At 39.2% G+C, this 12,049-nt stretch overlaps 1 protein-coding gene across 3 annotated transcripts in view; it reads right to left on the reverse strand.

The window, feature by feature from the left end:
* The window catches only part of VWA8 (von Willebrand factor A domain containing 8), a 359,640-nt gene that overhangs the window by 67,837 nt on the left and 279,754 nt on the right, over positions 1 to 12,049 (reverse strand). The window lies entirely within an intron of this gene.

Raw genomic sequence — 12,049 nt, forward strand, 5'->3', positions numbered from 1 at the left:
AATTCAGATCAGAGTGGCCTTAGCCTAGCTCATCATAAAACTAGTCCTAGATCCCACCAACTAGGAAAACACATTTAACTATGCATGTCTTAGAGGATCTACAGTTAGCAGAGGAGCGCTTTCCTAACACAATAGAAAAGAGCCTTGGACTATGTCTGTAGCCCTAAGTACAGAGTCTCACACTTCCTGAGGCCGATCACTGTTAATTATGATGATAAAAAAAGATACCCTTTTTTTAGCCTTGGAAAACATCCAATTCAGTAATTTTTTAAAGCTTGAGATTACATTATTCATCTTGTTCAGGTTTTAAAAATATTTCTGATTTTTTCTGCCAATAACCAAGCCTTCTTTCCTCCTGGAGAAGAACCTTGATTTCTGAAACAGTTCTTCCCTTGACATAACTTGGGAGGTGGACATTATTTCCCCCGAAAAGTAAACAAGGGAATAAAAACAAGGTGACTCAAAGGATGAGGAAGTATGTTTTTCTAGAGAACAAAAGATCCTTTCACAGTATGTCAAAGACTTAACTGTGAACTTTCCTGAATGTAAACACTGTTCAAATGGCAAAAGGAATTTCATCTATGTCTATAAAAGGTCCTGCACAATAGTTCTTGCTTGAAGCTACATTTGGCAGGCAGTAAAAATAATCTTTTCTTCAAATACTTTGCATACAGACCTACAAAACTGTTTTTATCATCTCAGGAGAGATACAGTTATAATTACCTTCAGAATAGCAATAACAACACATAGATCAGAGCACAGCTAAAGGCAAGTGATGTCATAAATTACAAGTAACATCATTTATACTTAGAGTCTGCAGGAATAAAGAAACGCTTTATGAGAAAGTTGAAAATATTAGGTTCATGCTTTCCATTTAGCATTACAAGTTTAAAACTTGCAGGGCACTAGATTTTTAAAATAGACTTTGTTATGATCATAGAAGAGGACTATTAATATTTTAAACTGACAGGAATTATGAGAAATCAGTTAGCCAAAATAAATATTTAACTTTTCCTACTTTAAAGTTTTATTCTTTACAAGTCTCCTAGATCTAATAAGTTTAAAATTGATACTGGTAATTATGTTCATAATACTTAATAGAACTATATGCTATAACCAAATGATATATAATTATTATGGAAAGGCCAGAGATCTTTCCTTCCCCATCTGCAGATTTTGCAGGCATTTCATTATCACCATTATCAGCCCAAATCCTACTGCAGCCAACTGCTGGGGTTCTTTCTCCCATCATTATAGGATTGCACAATTCCTAGGAAATAATGTATAAGGAGTAAAACTCATGGTCAGAGGATGTTGAGATTTTATTTTGGGTTTTCTAATTTCAAGTAATGAGTATAAAATTAGAACGAGATGTTCTCCAAGACCCTGTGGGGTGGGGTGAGAGAGTGGGGGCAGTGGCAGAGTTACTGTGCCTGAGATCAGCATCTGTGTGACATTCCCCCTGTACCTACACTTCCATGGATCTGGGTAGGGTCAGCTCTTTCAGTATCATGGAAGGAATGTGTCATTTAGTCAAATCCTTGAGAAAGGAGCTTGTTGCTTCCTCAGAGTTCCTGGGAGAGTGGAGGGCACAGAAGAGCTCCTGAATGATTTATTCCACGTGGAAGAAAGAGGGTATAACATTTAGAGAGGGCACTGACATCTCCTGGAGGCCACTCTTGGCCAGAAAGGGCCCAGCGCTTCTCCTGGGGTAGGAGCTTGAGATTTCAGGTTTCTGGAAGGGACTGAGTTGAGCAGAGGAATCATAGGTCCATGCACTAAAAATAGTAAGAAAGATTGATCCCTACCTGCCCAATTCTCCCTTCCTCAGTTCCTCTTTCTTCAGGAAAGGAAAAGTCCTAAAAATACAGAGCTGTCTTTTCAACTTCTGCCATGAAGTAAACACATAATCTCAGATAAATCGTGTAATCTTTCGGGGCTGTTTACTCATCAGGATTGCTTTGTGATCTGTCAGGTTCCTAAAGTTAATAACACTACTGAACATTTACTGGGCACTAATATTTGCCATATAGTGAAATATATTCTATGCATGGATTATCTCATTCATCTTTATAGTTCCTCTTTCAAGTTTTATCATTCCCATGTAATGTGAAGAAACAGGCTTGGAGAAGTACAGTAAGTTGCTCATAGTCACATAGTTAGTATGCAGAAGTGGAGCCAGGATACAAAGGCTAGTCTGTCTGACTCCAGAGTTGGTCCTTTTATGAGTTATGCCAGATTGCCCCCATTCCATGATTTTCACAATAATAAACAGGTGTGAGTCATGTGTTAAAAAAAAAAGGGAACATTAGGCTGGGACAGGAAAAATAAACTAGACATAATCTACAGCTTTGCTCCTTGTAAGAGAGGAAGTTTGGCCCCTTCCTTCAGCTTTTGTCTGCCATATCATCCTTCCTAGCATCTGGCAGGGAGGAATTGCCAATCTGACTTGGCAAAGACCACGATATCCATTGGACTACATTTTCCAAGTGTGCAGAGTCACTGTGCATTAAAAGTGTAATAGGGGCCAGCCGGTGGTGTAGTGGGTGAGTTCGTGAGCTCCATTTCAGCGGCCGGGAGTTCGCGGGTTCAGATCCCAGGCGCAGACACGCCCACCGCTCATCAAGCCATGCTCTGGTGGCATCCCATATGCAAAGTAGGGGAGGATGGGCACGGATGTTAGCTCAGAGCTAATCTTCAGCGAAAAGAGGAAGATTGGCAACTGATGTTAGCTTAGGGCCAATCTTCCTCACAAAAAACCAAACCAAAACAAAACAAAACAATGTGTAATAGTCTCCCAGGTGAAGTGAGCTGACTGGTATACAACTTATTTCCTTTAAGGTGACCCAGTTGGTCTTGTGTGTGTGTGTGTGTGTGTGAGGAAGATTAGCCCTGAGCTAACATCCATTGCCAATCCTGCTCTTTTTGCTGAGGAAGATTGGCCCTGGTCTAACATCTGTGTCAATCTTCCCCTACTTTGTCTGGGACGCCGCCACAGCATGGCTTGATAAGCGGTGCACAGGTCTGTGCCCGGGATCCGAACCTGTGAACCCTAGGCCACAGAAGCGAGCACGCGAACTTAACTGCTACACCACAGGGCTGCCCCCCAAGTCGGTCTTTTTCTTTCTGCTCTGCCTCTTCTGTGCTTATACCTGAGAAGGGAGGTCAGGTTGGGGCTTCTGTAGGTATGGCTTAGAGTTTCAGCAAAGGAAGCAAGAAGCCCTCCTTCAGCCTCCAGGCCCAAGTTTTGCTTTCTCTGTTTTTACTACTCCTGCATTGAGGGTAACTGGGTACTGGTGCATTTACTAATGAATTAATACAAATTTGTTGGTATTTTCTGTCCCATTTGGGCCATCTTCTGGAGTTTATAGTTCCCTTGGTCTGGAATCCTGAGGAAAGAAGGCATAAGCAATGGAAAGACATTTCTAGGTCCTAGCCTAATATCACCTAACACTCTCAAGACCTCAGGTGGCCTATAACAAGCACAGAGATTGAGTTAGTGACTTAAAAACTATCCACAAGGGGCCAGCCCTGTGGCGTAGCAGTTAAGTTCATGCGCTCCGCTTTGGTGGCCCAGGGTTCGCGGGTTCGGATCCCAGGCGCGCACTGACGCACCACCGCTTGCCAAGCCATCCTGTGGCAGTGTCCCATATAAAGTAGAGGAAGATGGGCACAGATGTCAGCCCAGGGCCAATCTTCCTCGGCAAAAAGAGGAGGATTGGCATCAGATATTAGCTCAGGGCTAATCTTCCTCACACACACACACACACACACACACACACACACACACACACACAAACTGGCCACAAAATAAAGTCCAGGCCCAGATGGCTTCATCACTGAATTCTACCAAACATTTAAAGAAGAACTAATGACAATTCTTTACAAACTCCCAGAAGAGGAAGGAACACTTTTCCACTGATTCTATGAAGCCAGCATTACCCTACACCAAAACCAGAAAAAGATATTACAAGAAAAGAACACTATAGATCAATGTCTTCTATAAATATAGATGCAAAAATTCTCAACAAAATAATAGCAAACTCAAATCCAGCAATATATTAAAAAAGGATTATACACTATAACCAAGTGGGTTTTATCTCAGGAACACAAGGTTAGCTTCACATGAAATTCAATTAATGTAATATACCACATTAACAGCATAAAGGAAAAAAAAACCATGATCATCTTAATAGATGCATAAAAAGCATTTGACAAAATTCAACACTCCTTCATGATAAGAACACTGAACAAACTAGGAATGGAAGGGAAGTTCCTCAACTTGGTAAAGGGCATCCACAAAAACCCATAGCTAACATCATACTTCATGGTGAAAGACTGAGTGCTTTCCCCCTTGACGAGGAACAAGATAAGGATGTTCGTGAAACACCTATTTAACATTGTACTGGAGAGTCTAGCCAGGACAATTAGGTAAGAAACTGAAATAAAAGGCATTCAGATGGGAAAGAAAGAAGTAAAACTATCTCTATTTGCAGATAACATGATCCTGTATATATAGAAAATCCTAAGGAATCCACTAAGAACTATTAGAACTAATAAACAAGTTCAGCAAGGTTGTAGGATACAAGATCAATAATAAAAGTCAATTGTAGTTCTATTTGCTAGCAATGAACAATTTGAAAATGAAATTAGGAAAGCAATTCCATTTACAATAGCATAAAAAGAATAAAATAGTTCAAAACTTATTCTCTGAAAACTACAAAACATTTTTGAAAAAAATTGAAGATATAAATAAACGGGAAGACTTCCATGTTCATGGATCAGAAGACTTAATGTTTAGATGGTGCTATGGTCTGAATGTTTGTGCCCTCCCCACCCCCAAATTCATATGTTGAGATCCCAATGCCCAATGTGATGTATTAGGAGGAGGGGGGTCTTTGGGAAGTGATTAGCTCATGAGGATGGAGCCCTCATGAATGGGATTAGTGCCTTGATAAAGAGGCCCCATAGAGCTTGCTATGCACCTTCCACCATAGGAGGACACAGTGAGAAGGCAGTGTCTATAAACCAGGAAAAGGGTCTTCACCAGAAAGTGACCTTGTTGGTGCCTTGATCTTGGACTTCCCAGCCTCCAGAACTGTGAGAAGTAAACTGCTGTTGTTTATAAGCCACCCAGTCTAGGGTGTTTTTGTTATAGCAGCCTGAACAGACTAAGACAGATGGCAATACTGCCCAAATTGATCTACAGATTCAATACAATCCCTATCAAAATCCCAGAAATTGCAGAAATTGACTAGCTGATCCTAAAGTCCATATAGAAATACAAGAGTCCCAAAATAGCCAAAAAATTATTGAAAAAAAAATCCAAAGCTGGAGGACACATGCTGTCTGATTTTAAAACTTACTACAAAGCTACAGTAATCAAGACTATGTGGAGTAGCACAAGGATAGACATACAGATCACTGGAATAGAATTGATAGTCCAGAAATTGATAGTCCAGAAACCCATACATTTATGGTCAATTAATTTTTGACAAGGATGCCAAGACAATTCAATTGGGAAAGAACTGTCTTTTCAACAAAGTAGTGCTGGGAAAATGGGATATTCACATGTAAAAGAGTGATTTTGTACCCCTACCTCACACAATAGGCAAAAATTAACTCAAAATGGATCAAAGACCTAAATATAAGAGCCACTATAAAACTCTCAGAAGAAAACATAAGCATAACTCTTCATGATCTTGGATTAGGAAATAGTTTCTTAGATAAGACACCAAAAGCACAAGCAACTAAAGAAAAAATAAATAAATTGGACTTCATCAAAATTAAAAACTTTGGTGCTTCAAATGACACTCTACAGAAAGTAAAAAGATAACCCACAGAATGTGGGAAATATTTGCAAATCATATATTTGATAATAGTCTAGTATCCAGAATATATAAATAACTCTTACAACTGAATAATAGACAGCCCAATTAAAAAATGGGCAAAGGATTTGAATAGACATTTCTCCAAAAAATATATACAAATGGCCAATAAGCGTATGAAAAGATGCTCAACATTATTAGGCATTTGGGAAATGCAAATCAAAACCACAATGAGATACTGCTCACACCCACTAGGATGGCTATAATAAAAAGACAGACAACAACGAGTGCTGGCGAAGATGTGGAGAAATTGGAGCCCTTATACAGCTGGTGGAAATGTAAAATGATGTAGCTGCTTTGAGAAACAGTCAGTTAGTTCCCCAAAAGGTTAAACATAAAGTTGCCATATGACCTGGCCATTCTATTCCTCAATATATACTCAAGAGAATTGAAAACATATGTCCATACAAAAATTTGTACACAAATGTTCATAGCAGCATTACACATAACAGCCAAAAAGTAAAAACAACCCAAATGTCCATGAACAGATAAATAAAATGTGGTATACACATACAAAGGAATACTATTCAGCAATAAAGGAAATGAAATACTGGTACATGTTACAATATGGATGAACCTTGAAAACATTATGCTAAGTGAAAGAAGCCAGTCACAAAGGCCCACCTATTGTATGATTCCATTTACATGAAATATGCAGAATAGGTAAATCCATAGAGACAGAAAGTAGATTAGTGGTTGCCTAGGGCGGGGGGGAGGAGGGAATGGAGACTGACTGCTTAATGGGTATACAGTTCCTTGTTTGGAGCGATGAAAATGTTCTGGAATTAGATAGTGGTGATGGTTACATAATTCTACGAATATACTAAGACCTATTGAATTGTACACTTTAAATGGGTAAATTATATCTCAACAAAGCTCTTATTAAAAAGAAACATCTCAGCTTGAACCCCTAACATCAATCATTGCAGGACATTAAGTGGTTTCATATTTAAAAATTATTGGGCCAGCCCTGGTGGCCTAGTGGTTAAGTTCAGCACGCTCTGCTTCAGAGGTCTGGGTTCGGTTCCCGGGTGCAGACCTACACCACTCGTCTGTCAGTAGCCACGCTGTGGCAGCGGCTCATAACACAGCAAAAAGAGGAAGACTGGCAGCAGATGTTAGCTCAGGGCGAATCTTTCTCAGGAAAAACAAAACAAAACAAAATATATATATAGATAGATAGATAATTTGTTAAGTATAATACATACCAGGACCTAGGAAAAATAAGTATGAGGAAAACATGGTTCCTGGCTTCAAATACTTTAAAACTCTGTAAAGGAGAATGAGACAATTTCACAAGTAATTCAAGGCAGGCGGTGATAAGTACCATATGAAAGGTATGCACATAGTGGGTGGAGTCAGAAGGAGGAAGAGAATGCATCCACCTTGGGGGTTGGGTGGGCTGCAGGAGGCAGCAGTTGGCATGGATGGCTTTGAGACTGGATGGCTGTGACCCACAGAACAGGAAGGAGGGAGTGGTAGAAGGGAACATGCTGCAGACGGCAAGTAGCATGAGCAAAAGTGCAGGGGAGGGCAAGGATGGGCCGTGTTTGAGGAGTAGCGAGTTGTTTAGCTTGGCTAGCACATAAACTGGGTGCTTCTAGGCCTGGGGCAGGCTGTGGAGACCAAATGCCGGGAAGAGTGGGTCATATTTCCGGTGGACAATGGTGCAGTTTCTGAAAGTTTTTGATCTAGAGTGACATGTTCAGAGCTACTATTTATGAAGATTTAATTCAGCAGTTTATGTAGAATGGATTAGAGTAGGAAGACTCTGGACCTCAAGCAAACTTCCATTTTTAGGCAAGGATTAGATATTGCAATGTTTACGGTAAATTACTTTTATCTTCAGTTACTCAAGAATACTACAATAAAATGCCAGGGAATAAATAGGCATACTTGTAGTATTAGATGAACAATCTATCAGTTATAGTCAGGCAGATAATCATATTATCTGTATTTCTCGTGGGATAATTTTACTTTATATGTATTTCTTTGTGAATAATTTTGAGTACAGCAGTTTTTTTGTTAATATTTTGAGTATTACTAATTTTTCTAGTATTGTTAGTATTTAATTACATGCTCATTGTTTTTTTCTTTCATCTTATAATTTCCAAAGGTTTGCTGTTAAAAGGGGATGCTATTTTTTTCTAGTGAAATGTACTTCCAACTTTATAACGAATATTAGTGGCAAAACAGAATGCATTTCCAGTAACAAGGCTTACATCAAACCACAGAATTTTTGAGCTGAATACAGCAGAATGCATTTTGCACACACTCAACCTCTATCTCAGAAGAAAGACATTCTACCACTAGTGGTTGCTTACACAAGTTAGAGATAAATTAATATCAAAATTATCACCGCCATAGACATCATGCCTCCACAAAACTGGTTGGGTCAGGAAAGAATCTAATTTCTTGGACTGTTCATCCTAACCTATGTCAGTTATGATCAAAGTATTAACCCCTCCTCCACTAAAAAGGGTTACTATGCATACTCAACAGGATTCCTAAAAGTTTCTAATTTAACTCAGTAGCTCTTTATGAATTTTAAAATTAGTTCCCCTTGCTCTATACTCATTCCCCTACTCCTTGTATAGATTATCATAAGTAATAACATCTCACATTCATATACTACTTTACAGTTCGCAGAGCACTTACTTGAACATATGTTACCTCATTTGGCTTTTACAATAATTCTGTGAGGAAGCTGCTATGACTGACTCTATTTTACGGAAGGGGAAATGGAGCTTCAGAGAGGTTCAATGACTTGCTTAGGATCACTGGATACAACTGGGAGTCAAACTCAGTTCTGGCTACCTGGTTCACAGGTGTTCATTCTGCAGCCACAAGCTAACAAGCGTAGGGAAAAAAAGAGGTGGAAGATTTATTACCATTTGGTTCTTTGCCAACCTGGGCAATAGTCAGCTAGTGAACAGTGAGCTCGCTTACAGACACAAAAGATTCAGCCTTCTAGGAAACACCAGAGGAGTTTGCAGCTTTTATCACCCCTCTGAGGGACCTCATAAAAGCTATAAATGACCAAATTAATTATACATTCATTTACTGATTCACTGATTCACCAAGAATTTACTGAGCTCTGACCAGCTGTCAGGCTCCTAAGCAGATTCCTAAATGGGACATGAATTCTGCTCTTGGGGAGCTTGCCCTTCTGACCCACATCAAAGTAAGAGATCACGGTGTGACCAGGGCACAGGATGCCAAGGAGGGAGGGATGAATTCTGCTGGAGGTGGACAGGCTGGAGCCATCTGGGCTCAGCCTTGAAGGATGAGACACAGCAGTGGGTGGCGGGCATTCCAGCCAGAAGGGACAATGTGAGCGAAGGCCTGGGGCCCGAAAGTGCATGTTTAAGAGCTGTGTGGAGAGTGTTCTACCGTCATTCTTCTCATGCTTCTTATGACCGGAGAATTTTGCTTTGTCACTCAAAAAACGCATAAAAAATAATCCACTCTGGGCCAGGCTAGATTTTTTTCCCCAACAGTTAATAGTTATGCTGTTTATTATTGTGACTGAAACAGCATACAAAAATAAAAATATATATTTGACATACTATGGCTTTTGTTAGAGGACATGCATATAACTTTGGGAGAAAAAACATAATTTTTATCTCTTTATGCCTGGATAATATTTTGAAATACCTATGTTTATTTTTCTCCCTCTATTTTCACCTGTCCTTCCCTCTGATTTAAGTAGATTCCTTTTTTTTTTATTATCTCAGGGTAGGTATGTAACAGGGCAGAAAGCAGAGGTAGACGGCCCATCTTGTTGGCTTTTGTATTCTAAACCAGAGATTGGCAAATGTTTTCTGTAAAGAGCCAGACAGTAAATATTTTAGGCTTTGCAGGCTATATGATCCATGTTGCAACCACCCAGTTCTGCCCTTGTAGTGCAAAAGCAACCACAGACAATACATAAATGAATGAATGTGGCTGTGTTCCAATAAAATTTTATTCATGGACACTGAAATTTGAATTTCATATAATTTTCACATGTCACAAGATATGTTCTTTTGATTTTTTCAACTGTTAAAAATGTAAAAACCATTCTTAGCTTGTGGGCCATACAAAAACAGGTGGTGTATTTGCCAATTCCTGTTTTAAATGCTTAATGCCATTAGGAGAACTCTATGAGTTCTGTGAAGCAAGTAAGTAAATTTACCAACATAGGCAAGTTACCTGAAAAAGCTTAGGAGAGAATGGGCTTCATTTCTTGACCCTAGCCCCACTCTGGTGAGAAGAAAAAGAGATTTGTGGGTCCTGGAGTGTTTTGCCATCCCTCCACACCTAAAAAATTCTGAATTTGTCGCCAAATTTTCAAATTAATGAGACTTCATTTAAAAATCTGGATTTTGGTCTTCTCCTGAAAATGACAAGGGCAAATTGAGCCTGCATTCATTCTCACATGGCAAAGCTAAGTAGAGACTGCCCTCCTAGGTGGGGCATGACTTCCTGCTCATCACCTCAGACCCTCCTGGCCTGTGTTCCCCCATCCACATTACCTGTCCAGCACCTATAAGCATTTGATTTAAATGCTACCTGGCAGAGAATGATCTCTTTTATTCTCTAACAGTACAGTTTCCATTGAAACTAGTAGTCTTTTGGCCCTAGGGAGGCCATGTAGTGAAGAGGAATAAAAACATGGGCTTCTGAGTTAGGGAGAACTAGGCTGAAATCTCAGCTCTGTCCATTGTTAGCAGAGTGACCTTGTGCAAATTACCCCAGACTGAGAATAATACATAACCTGAAATGGTGGTTGTAATGATTATATAAGAAAATGTATTGAAAGCAGCTAGCACATACTAAAGCAGTCAATAAAAAAAGAATCACTAGGATGGAGAAGTTCTTTGATTTATATCTTAATTTTAGATCCTGTCTTCATTGTTGACTTTTGCAGAAGGGCCTAAAGGATCAGCTTACAATCTGTCTCATTTTATAGTAAAGAAATAAAGGTGCAGAGAGGTGATGTGACTGCCCAAAGCCACACATTATTGGTGGAACTGGGAAGAGGATCTGGATCTCTTAATTCCTGACCTAGGGAAATTTCTCTGTGCCACACGACCGCACTAAAAGTTCTGAATTCTTTTCATAAAAGCCTTTCATTTGATAGTCAAAAGATCTTCCAATGGAAGGAGCATTGACTCAAGTCTTCCGACTAACCCGACTACACTTTGTAATTATAACTTGCAAATAGTATAGTGAAATGACAACAGTTATCAGTTGTTAAAGTTCTTCTAGTTGTTTAAGTTATCTGAAGTATTCCTGTTCTAAGCTCATGGACACCCTCGTGTGGTCAGTAGAAATAATAATTCCAGCCAAATGAACAAGAAAAACCTGGAGCTATTTAAAGTTAATGATAAAGTATAGCAAGATAGGTAGATAAGTGTCAAAAGACATAATAATAAAAAGTCACTATAATTATATTATTTTAGGCCCTGACCGATGGCCAGGGGAAAAATTATTGATCTATCTCAGACCAAATCTTTAATGAGACTGATAGATTATAATGGATGATTTCTCAGGCCTTATTTACAATACAATTCTCTGTTATAATGAAAAATATTCAACGTTTGTGGTGGCTATATTATCTCAGATCTTTGTAGATTTTCCTCCAATATACATGATTATGAATGGTAGAGCAATCTGGGACTCTCTGAGTGCAAAGGGATAGGAGCCAAGTTAGTTAAACCTGAAGGCTCCACTAAAATGTCTCCTACAAACGTAAGTACCACTCAACTGGTGGGAGCATAAGTGAGGGCATATTAGGGAGAAGCTGATGAGTTGCAAATATTCAGGGGGCTCTGGACATTCATTCAAGAGGGTAGGTTAATTTGGTGAGTTGGTTAAAGAGAAGTAGGTGAGAATGCTTCTTTTGTATTAACAGACGACCTAAGTCAGCAGGCAGTGCCCAAAGAAACTGCCCAAATAAATATAAATACCAGTACAGAAAATCAGTGACAAAAGCAATTGGATTTACTTTTTGTGCCAGAAAGTAAGGATTTACTTTTTGTGCCAAAAAATGATTGAGGCATGTCAAAAGGTCTAGGGAACTGGCTTGAAGGGGCTCACATTGGCTAAATCTGGAACAATTTGAGCATCAGCATAAATAAGAACGGTAATGGACAATAACCTATTAAATAAGATAG

This window comes from Ceratotherium simum, chromosome 10, assembly GCF_057802395.1.
Source record: "Ceratotherium simum simum isolate JZ-2026a chromosome 10, ASM5780239v1, whole genome shotgun sequence".
Taxonomy (NCBI): domain Eukaryota; kingdom Metazoa; phylum Chordata; class Mammalia; order Perissodactyla; family Rhinocerotidae; genus Ceratotherium; species Ceratotherium simum.